General features: G+C 38.7%; 1 non-coding gene across 1 annotated transcript; it reads right to left on the bottom strand.

The window, feature by feature from the left end:
• Positions 1 to 4,645: 4,645 nt before the first annotated feature.
• Positions 4,646 to 4,719, bottom strand: trnaa-ggc. The gene has a single exon. It is a non-coding gene; the product is annotated as a tRNA-Ala (tRNA).
• Positions 4,720 to 8,486: the final 3,767 nt, after the last annotated feature.

Genomic DNA, 8,486 nt, shown 5'->3' with positions numbered 1-8,486 from the left:
TAAAGAATGAAAGGTTAGTCAAAGGTAGGGGGGTACAACTAAAGATCAAGGAGGAAATCTTCTTGTGGAGGCAGAGGGCATGGCTGAAGTACTAAATGAATATTTTGCATGTCTTCACAAAAGAAGAGGATGCAGCCAATGCTCCAGTATTTGAGATGGTAGAGAAATTGGATCAGGTAAGTAAGGGTGGAAATAATGGAGGCTCTGGCTACAATCTTTCAATCCTCCTTGGACACCAAGGTGGTGCCAGAGGACTGGAGGGTTGGAAATGTTACTCCCCTGTACAAAAAGGGGTAGAAGGATAAACCTGCTACAGGCCAGTCAGCCTAACGTCAGTAGTGGGGAAACTTCTAGAGAACAAAATAAATTTTCACTTAGAAAAATATGGGTTAATAAAGGACAGCCAACACACACTTTTCTGTTAAAGGCAAATCATGTCTAACAAACCTGATAGTTTTTTGACGGAGAGGGTGGATGAAGGTAGTGCAGTTGATGTAGTTCATATGGTTTTCAAAAGGCATTTGATAAAGTGCCACATGAGAGACTTGTAAGCAAAATAGAAGCCCACAATACTAAAGGGACAGTGGCAGCACGGATACAGAACTGGCTGGGAGACAGAAAGCAAAGAGTGGTGGTGAATGGTTGTTTTTCTGACTGGAGGGAAGTGTACAGTGGTGTCCCCCAGGGGTCAGTATTGGAACCACTGCTGTTTTTGATCTATATAAATGACCTGGACTTGGGAGTAGGGAGTACAATTTCCAAGTTTGCAGATGGTACTAAGATAGGAAAAGTAGTAAACAATGAGGAGGATAGTAGCAGACTGCAAGAGGACATACACAGACTGGTAAAATGGGCAGACACGTGGCAGATGGAGTTTAATGTGAAGAAATGCAAAGTGTTGCATTTTGGTAGGAAGAATGAGGAGGCAGTGTAAGCTGATGGTACAATCTTAAAGGGGGTGGAAGAACAGAGAGACCTGAGGGTTCATATAAGTAAATCTTTGAAGGTGGCAGGACAGGTAGATAAAGCTGTTAAAAAAGCATATGAGATACTAAGCATTATAAATAGGGGCATAGAATACAAGTTAGGAAGTTATGATGAACCTTTATGAAACATTGGCTAAGCCTCAGCTAGAGTACTATGTTCAGTTTCGGGCACCGTACTTTAGGAAGGATGTCAAGGCATTGGAGAGGGTACAAAGGAGATTTACCAGGGGAGGTGGGGAGAATTATTTTCACACAGCGAGTTGTTCAGATCTGGAATGCAATGCCTGAAAGATTTGATCACAACTTTTAAGAGAAGTAGATAATTATTTGGGGAGGACAAGTTTGCAGGGCTATGGAGAGAGCGCGGCACAGACATGATGAGCCGAACGGCTCCTTCAGTGCTGTATATTTCTATGATTCTAGTGGAGCTGGGGAGACAAGCAATGAGTGTGTCTGAATAATCCAGGTGGGAGGTGGCAAAAACGCATGCACAAGAGTTTCAAGCATTCGGAATAAGGTATGGTCAGAGGTGGGTAATGAGGTGGAGGAAGGCAATCCTGGTCAGGAACCGGATTGGGGGGAGGAAGGACAGCTGGGGGTCGAACCGGAAGCCTAGATTGCGCACTGGTTCGGTGAGTCTTAGGGAGAACCAGGGAGGTTGAGGAGTTTATAACCACAGGAATGAAGATGTTGACAGGAACCAAATGGCATCTGTCCTGTCCACATTCAACTACAGGAAGTTTGCACTCATCCAAGCCCTGATGTCTGCCAGACAAGCTGATAGAACATCAGCGGACCTGGAGTGAATACTGGAGGAGGCAAAGTAGATTTACGTGTCATCTGCATGTGGAAGTTTACCCTTTATATGTGGATGACATCGCCCAGGGGAGTATATAGATTAGAAAAAGGGGGCCAAGGAGGGGAGGAGAAACCATTTGCAGAGATGAAATGGAGGTGGTTGGTTAAGTAAGTTGGTTAAGAACCACGTGAGTGCAGTCCCACTAAGGTGGATGAGGGAGGAGAGTCGGTGGAGGAGGATGGAGTGGTCGACTGTGTCAAACACGGCAGAGAGATACAGGAGGTCAAGGATTAACTAAGAACCGTCAAGAAATTCCAGTACAAACACTCCATACCTTGGTAGGAATGTCTTGGCTGCTGCACTTTAAAGATTTTTAAGTAACGTTATTCAAGAACTATGGAATTCAAAATTGTATAAATGCACAAGATAGAATACAACTAATCATGTCACCCACTTTTATAAAGATTTCCTACATATATTCATTCCAGTGCAGGAAATGATTTACTCACACAATGACTCAGCCATAGTGGCATTTTTCCAATCCTTAAAAGCAAACAACGGCACACCCAACTACTGCTGTATCACTTGATTGAATACTAGTAATACCATACTAAAACTATACAGTATTTGCAAATATAACTGCTCTAAATTTGTAATCAACAATTTGCATGGAGAGGAGCGTTCTAGTGCGCTTAACTTTAAATGGAAGTCCACGTCCTAAATATTACATTCACTGGCTTTCAGAATGTCGAATTCTAACAGTAATCTTGCTGCAGATACTACTCAATATCCATGCAGTGATCATAATTACAATCATCAATTCTCAGAAGTCCAGAAGTCCCTGAAGAATATGAGTTTTTAAAACCACTGAATTCAATTAATAGGTTTGCTAACAATGTATTTTTAAAAATCCTTTATTTGATGAGCTTTCTATAAATATGCATTAAGCAAATATGAGTTATTTCTTTCAAATCAGAAATTGCTTTAATAATAATCCTTGCATTATCACATTGTTGTAACATCTCAAAGCGCTTCACAAAATATACTGTAAAGTGAATTGACTGTATATTTTGTGGGCTTCATTTATGCATGTCAGCCTGGCTCAGTTGGTAGCACGCTCGACAGTGATTGAGACGGTTGTGGATTCAACCCCAACATTGTGAATTCAAAGAAACTTCAAAGTGTGCACCCAAAATGCCAGAGATAATTGAGTTTAAAAGTGATGTCAATGATAATGTAGACTCAAGCCAAAAACACAGGCTGATATTCCAGGACTGGAAAACATATCCAAAAGACCTGTATAAACAAGAATTTATACTTATTTACACTTATATAGTGGCTTTCACGTAGAGAGAATTTCAAAGCACTTTACAAAGACTCAAAAGCAACTCTGAAATCTAACAACTTCAATAATGGAATTGTTATGTAATGTCCAGTTCAGGATTGTTCATTGCCCTTCCTGCAAATCGAAACTTTGGTAACGCTGGCCAAGTAGTCTCCCAATTCCTCACTTGTGATGATTCACTTTTAGCCGCCTACGGCTCCTTCACAAGATGAGCTCACCAAGTCCCTTGTAACAAGAATTGAATAAAGCCAGAAAATCTTATTCACAACTGAATTAGCTAAATTAGGACTCCAGGAACTTGGTTAGTAATGTAGTACAAGGCTCTGGCGTAAAGATAAGATGACAAATATGAAGGAAACAAGCACATTTCAAAGGAAAACATCTACAACTGGGAAATCAGTCAAAATTCCACTGCAACAATCCAGAAATACGTAGGAGGCCAGTTTCCTGACATCTGCGAATTTTTAGGTAATCCCACAAAAGGAAACAGGTGCAGAAATCTTGTAGTATATTGAAAAGTCAGCAAACTTGGTCCTGCCAAATCAATGCAGCAATTTAGCAGGTGAGCCCCAGTAAGGTTTTTCATTGACCTTCCCAAAAAGAGCTAGGGATAATGGGCACAGCAAGAAATACATCTTTTCCAACTTGCCCAGAGTTACATATCCAATCGAGAGATCCAATCAAAAGAACAAAGCCACACAGAACTAGAAGCAAAGCACAGTTAGGTGAAGAGTGAGCATCCTCCAGTTTCCTCCCCTACTTGTAATGCACTGATGATTATCTAATGCTATCATTAATTAGCAAACCTGATGTTAGTGCCAATACTGAGATCAGAATCTTAATCTCATAGCAAATGATCATGAGCAATATTGAATGTCGTCTAAGAGCAGGCTAAATCTTCCAGCTTCCTTGAATCATTGGTGGTAATGAGACCAAAATGAAAACACACTCAAATACAATTTGCTTTGTTTGCAAATGTTAAGTGTTTTACTTAAGGGCAACCAAACTATACTTTGTTTTTAAAAATACAACATGCACAAAAAGGAACATCTATTTTTCTACTCTTCCTATTGTGCATCTTCTAGCCTGGCTCAGTTGGCAGTGGGTTCAAGACCCAATTCAGGACTTTGAACTCTTAGTAAGGCTGGGTTTGAGCTGCATTGTTGGAGGTGCTGTTCTTCAGATAAGATGTTAAATTGCACTCCCATCTGCCTGTTCACCTGAACATTAAAGTTTCCATGGAACTTTGCATCAAGAACAACTTGGGTTTATATTGCGCAGTTCAAGGGGGTTGGTTTCAGAATGCTGAAATTTGAAGAACAGGAATTTCTCCTGATGTCCTCGCCATTCATTTCATATTTGTTGGAGAGATCCTATTGTGTGGAAATTGGCTGCCATGTTCGCATACAAAATAATAACAATAATATTTGCATTTGATACAGTTCCAATCGAATAACAACCGTTTTCCAACTTACTGCTAGATAAACAGAAGCGTAAGGAAACTTGCCCAACGTTTCGTCCTGCCCGGGAATCGAACCCAGGTCCTCTCGCTTGCCAGGCGAGTGCTCTAACCGCTGAACTACAGGACCCCACATACAGTGAATACCATTTACTTGAAGAGCTTTGAGACAAATTAACACCATAAGACCTATATCAAATGCAAGGATTATTTATTTATGTTACATTAATGTCTGAAACTAATGCATCAGGGAACAGAGATTCCACAAGTCATAATTGTTTACCTCCTCAATCAGGACTCTACGTAGCCACCATAGTTATCTTTAAATTATTTTATATGTTGAGGATTCACAAAATGATGGTAAATGGTCACACTGAACCGAATGTTAGCTCAGCATAAAGGTATTAAACTAATAGGGGGACGAGTCCAATTTCTTGAGTGTCAAGATTATCCAACTAATTAATCACAATTAACCACAATTGAAATAGTTTAAACAGTTAGCCACATCACAATCAAGTAGAATACTGTAAGTTAGTACTGAAGGAAAAATCAAACTAAATAACCACAGTGCTTGTCATTTTATGAACTCAACTGCAAAGCTTTTAAGAGAAGAACATTTCCCAACAAGCTTATCACTGTTTATTCCTAATAAAGCTAACTTTTTGTATTACATTTTCCCAGACAATACTCTATATAAATCTCCATATTATAATTCAATCATGTGTACTTTATGTACTTCAGAAGTATTTCTTCAATGCCCCAATTAATGTTAATTTACAAATTTAAAATGTAAGAGAAACCTGTTCTGGTCAACAGAAGACTATTTTTATGCAATTTATATTACCCTTTTCTGCAAAGTAAGCACATCCAGAATACAAACCTAAAATCTATGGCAAAGGAATTTTGCCTGTCTGAATGGAAGGGTGGTGGGTGTGGGGGGAGAGAAAGAAGGTAGGCAGGGTTTCCTTGCAGCTGAACTGGCTTCAAGGTTGTATGCTTGGCCACCAAATGTGTCAATCCTCTATGGTGATCTCCAGCAGTATATCCTAATGTACAGTCTAGAGGTCTTTACACTATGGCTCTTACTAACTGTGCTAATACTCTCCAATATTAGGTAAGCGGGTTAGTCACTCCAAGGAGAGCATGTAGTATTCCATTCCAGACACCAGAATTTCCACGTATAGAAAGACTGCATGGAAGCTCAGTCTGTTTTGAATAATCAATACATGGTGATGGATTTCTGCACGTGTCATATACTCAGAAGATCAAAGCAAAGTTTTATTTTCAGTCATAAATTCTTGATTAATTCATTTGCATATTTTGACAAAAGTTAGATCATGCAACAACTTGCTGTGCAACACATTTTCAAAAAAGGAAAATGTGATATTTATCTACAGTGAGTTTAATTTATTTGCTTTAAGTATGAAACTCTAATTGTTTTCAATGAGGTCACTTGTAATACCAAACAAGTTTGGAACAAATGGGGGCAGCAAATAGGAAGTGATGGTTCTGTCCACATCCCCCAACAAGAACATCAAATTCAATAATATTCAATGTTGAAAACAAACCTAATGTATTCGGACTGGAGTTCAAGCCAACAACAGTTTCAGGGTTTGTATGACATCAACGTTTGTGGAATAGAAATGTATCTGAATCCCTCAGATTTTCTTTACCTCCCTGTAACTTCCTTTTAAACAAACCAAGAATCCATTATTTTAATTCCAGGTAGAAATTACTGTATATTGAGAGAAAACAAAAAATGGAAAATAGTCTATGAATGATCCTACTTACATTTTTTGGTTAAAAAGGTTTTCTCCATAAGGCATTTTGATTGGTTTTATTTATGAAACATTTTTTGCAGAGGAGACAAGCAGCCACACGTTTAGATATTGAACCCTTCTATAGCCCCTTTTCTTAAGCAGTACAGCACAATGTTGCTCAATAAAAGCCATTCCCCAAGTTACATTGCTTTAATATGCAATGAAGTTGTTCAGAACATTCACTGCATACTTTTCAAACTGAAGCTTCAGCAGTACTCTAATGCATCTGCTTATAAATCTCACATACCTCCGGCTGCACAACTCAAAAATCCCCATAGCTCCATATCTCAAGGTATGATACGAATCAGCTTATGTGTAACTAAACTGGAATCCGTCCCCCTTATTTAGAATATACAAATCCTTTCTTGTTGATACCATTCGACTGAAAGGCAGATCAAAACATGTTCCAGCATTGTGGTAAAATTACACAAGTAGAACATATTCCCTCAGAGCAACAAATCTCTCGTCATTTTTGTTTTGCTTTTCAGAAAGTAATTTATGTTTTGAACTAATTTTTTAAATTTATTTCTCAATAATTCGTTCAATTATTTCTGTAAGCATCAGCTTATTTTCTGCAGTTCCCTATAAAGTATTGCTATTTATTATTAACCCATACCATCAGTCACTATCTTGATAGGATGGAAAGAATTTTTAATGGAACATTACCATATCTCAAATGGGGCAACTTTTCAATATTTCCAAATCTGCCAATTCTTTCAATTCCAGAAGCCACCAATTATGTTGCTTAGCCAGTGACAACCTCAGAATCCTATTTAACTATTTCAGGTTAAAGGGGGGCAGTTTTGAAGTTTGCTTTCAAAGGACCTTAATTAATCATTTCAAGTCATGGGTGGTCATAAAGAATGTTTAAGTGAAGAAATGAAAAATGTATCAAGCAAGGATCTTTGGACGAGGGAAAAGTCAGGATTCTTCATCTTATCACAAGCCAGTTTGTCTACATTTCTGGAAACCTCAGATATGAAATGAATATTGGAGAGGATGTGACTGGGTCAGCAACCACTCCCGCATCCTGTAGTCCTTGATTTGGGAACATTACAATTGCTTCTAAACCATTTCACTACTTCTAGCCCATTCCTGTGGAATGGATCTCACGGACTAAGGTGGGACATCTCATTGATCCCAGTTTTGCCTAAATGGTAGTTCTTGCAGTTGTTGGTTTATTTCTGGCAGTTTGGTCCAACAGAGGTCTCATTACTCCTTCAATTCCCTACATTTAGCATTTCACTCTGCCTCCTTTTCATTCTTTATAAGGCAGCCATCAGGCCATGACTATGCTGGATGTTAAATCACTGGATTCATACTTGGTAGAGGTATATTTTGCTCCACTATATGCAGATCGTGCAGGACGTTCTATTGCGTCTATATTTTTTATAAAAAACGTCAACACTCTACTTTTCCATCAGACATTTTTATAAAACTAGGCTTTTAAAAGCAAACCCCTTAATCTTACATGGGGCTTGGATTTACAACCTCTGTTTCAGATCTACCAACTGAGGCAGGCTGACATACACAAACGATGGTGTGGTGTAATAAAAGCAACTTCAAATTAATGTGGCATCAATCCTATACACATGTATCCCAGGACTCAGCCTTCATCTTGTTACTGTGCTCATTAGCCTTTGCTTTGATTTGTAATCCATTCGCTAGGTATTTGCCACAATTATGACTGCAGGCAAAAATGAGTGTCTGTCTTGGTGGGAAAAAAATTAAAGTAGCTGTGCCTTATAAGTTAACTACACATTCTAGTAAAGATCATTTGGCCTGTTTATGGAAACATGGAAGTGAAACTGCAATTCCATCCTGGAACAAAACTCCTCTCTTTCAGCCAAAAGTTCTTGCCCAAATTCTCTGTGGTACTAAGATTGACCCCCAATGAAAATGGATGAGCTATGCAGAAACAAAAACTTTAGAGCATGGAATGTAGGTGGTGAGAGGAAATTATTAGTTTTTTCAAAAATAACTACTTGCATTTATATAGTACCCTTTATGTGGGGTAACGTCTTAGAGAGCTTTGTAAACCTAGTTATTTCAGCCAAAAGAAGGATCGGGAGACACA

Source organism: Callorhinchus milii, unplaced genomic scaffold (genome assembly GCF_018977255.1).
Source record: "Callorhinchus milii isolate IMCB2004 unplaced genomic scaffold, IMCB_Cmil_1.0 Scaffold2, whole genome shotgun sequence".
Classification (NCBI taxonomy): domain Eukaryota; kingdom Metazoa; phylum Chordata; class Chondrichthyes; order Chimaeriformes; family Callorhinchidae; genus Callorhinchus; species Callorhinchus milii.
This window is presented reverse-complemented; position numbering and strand designations above follow the sequence as displayed.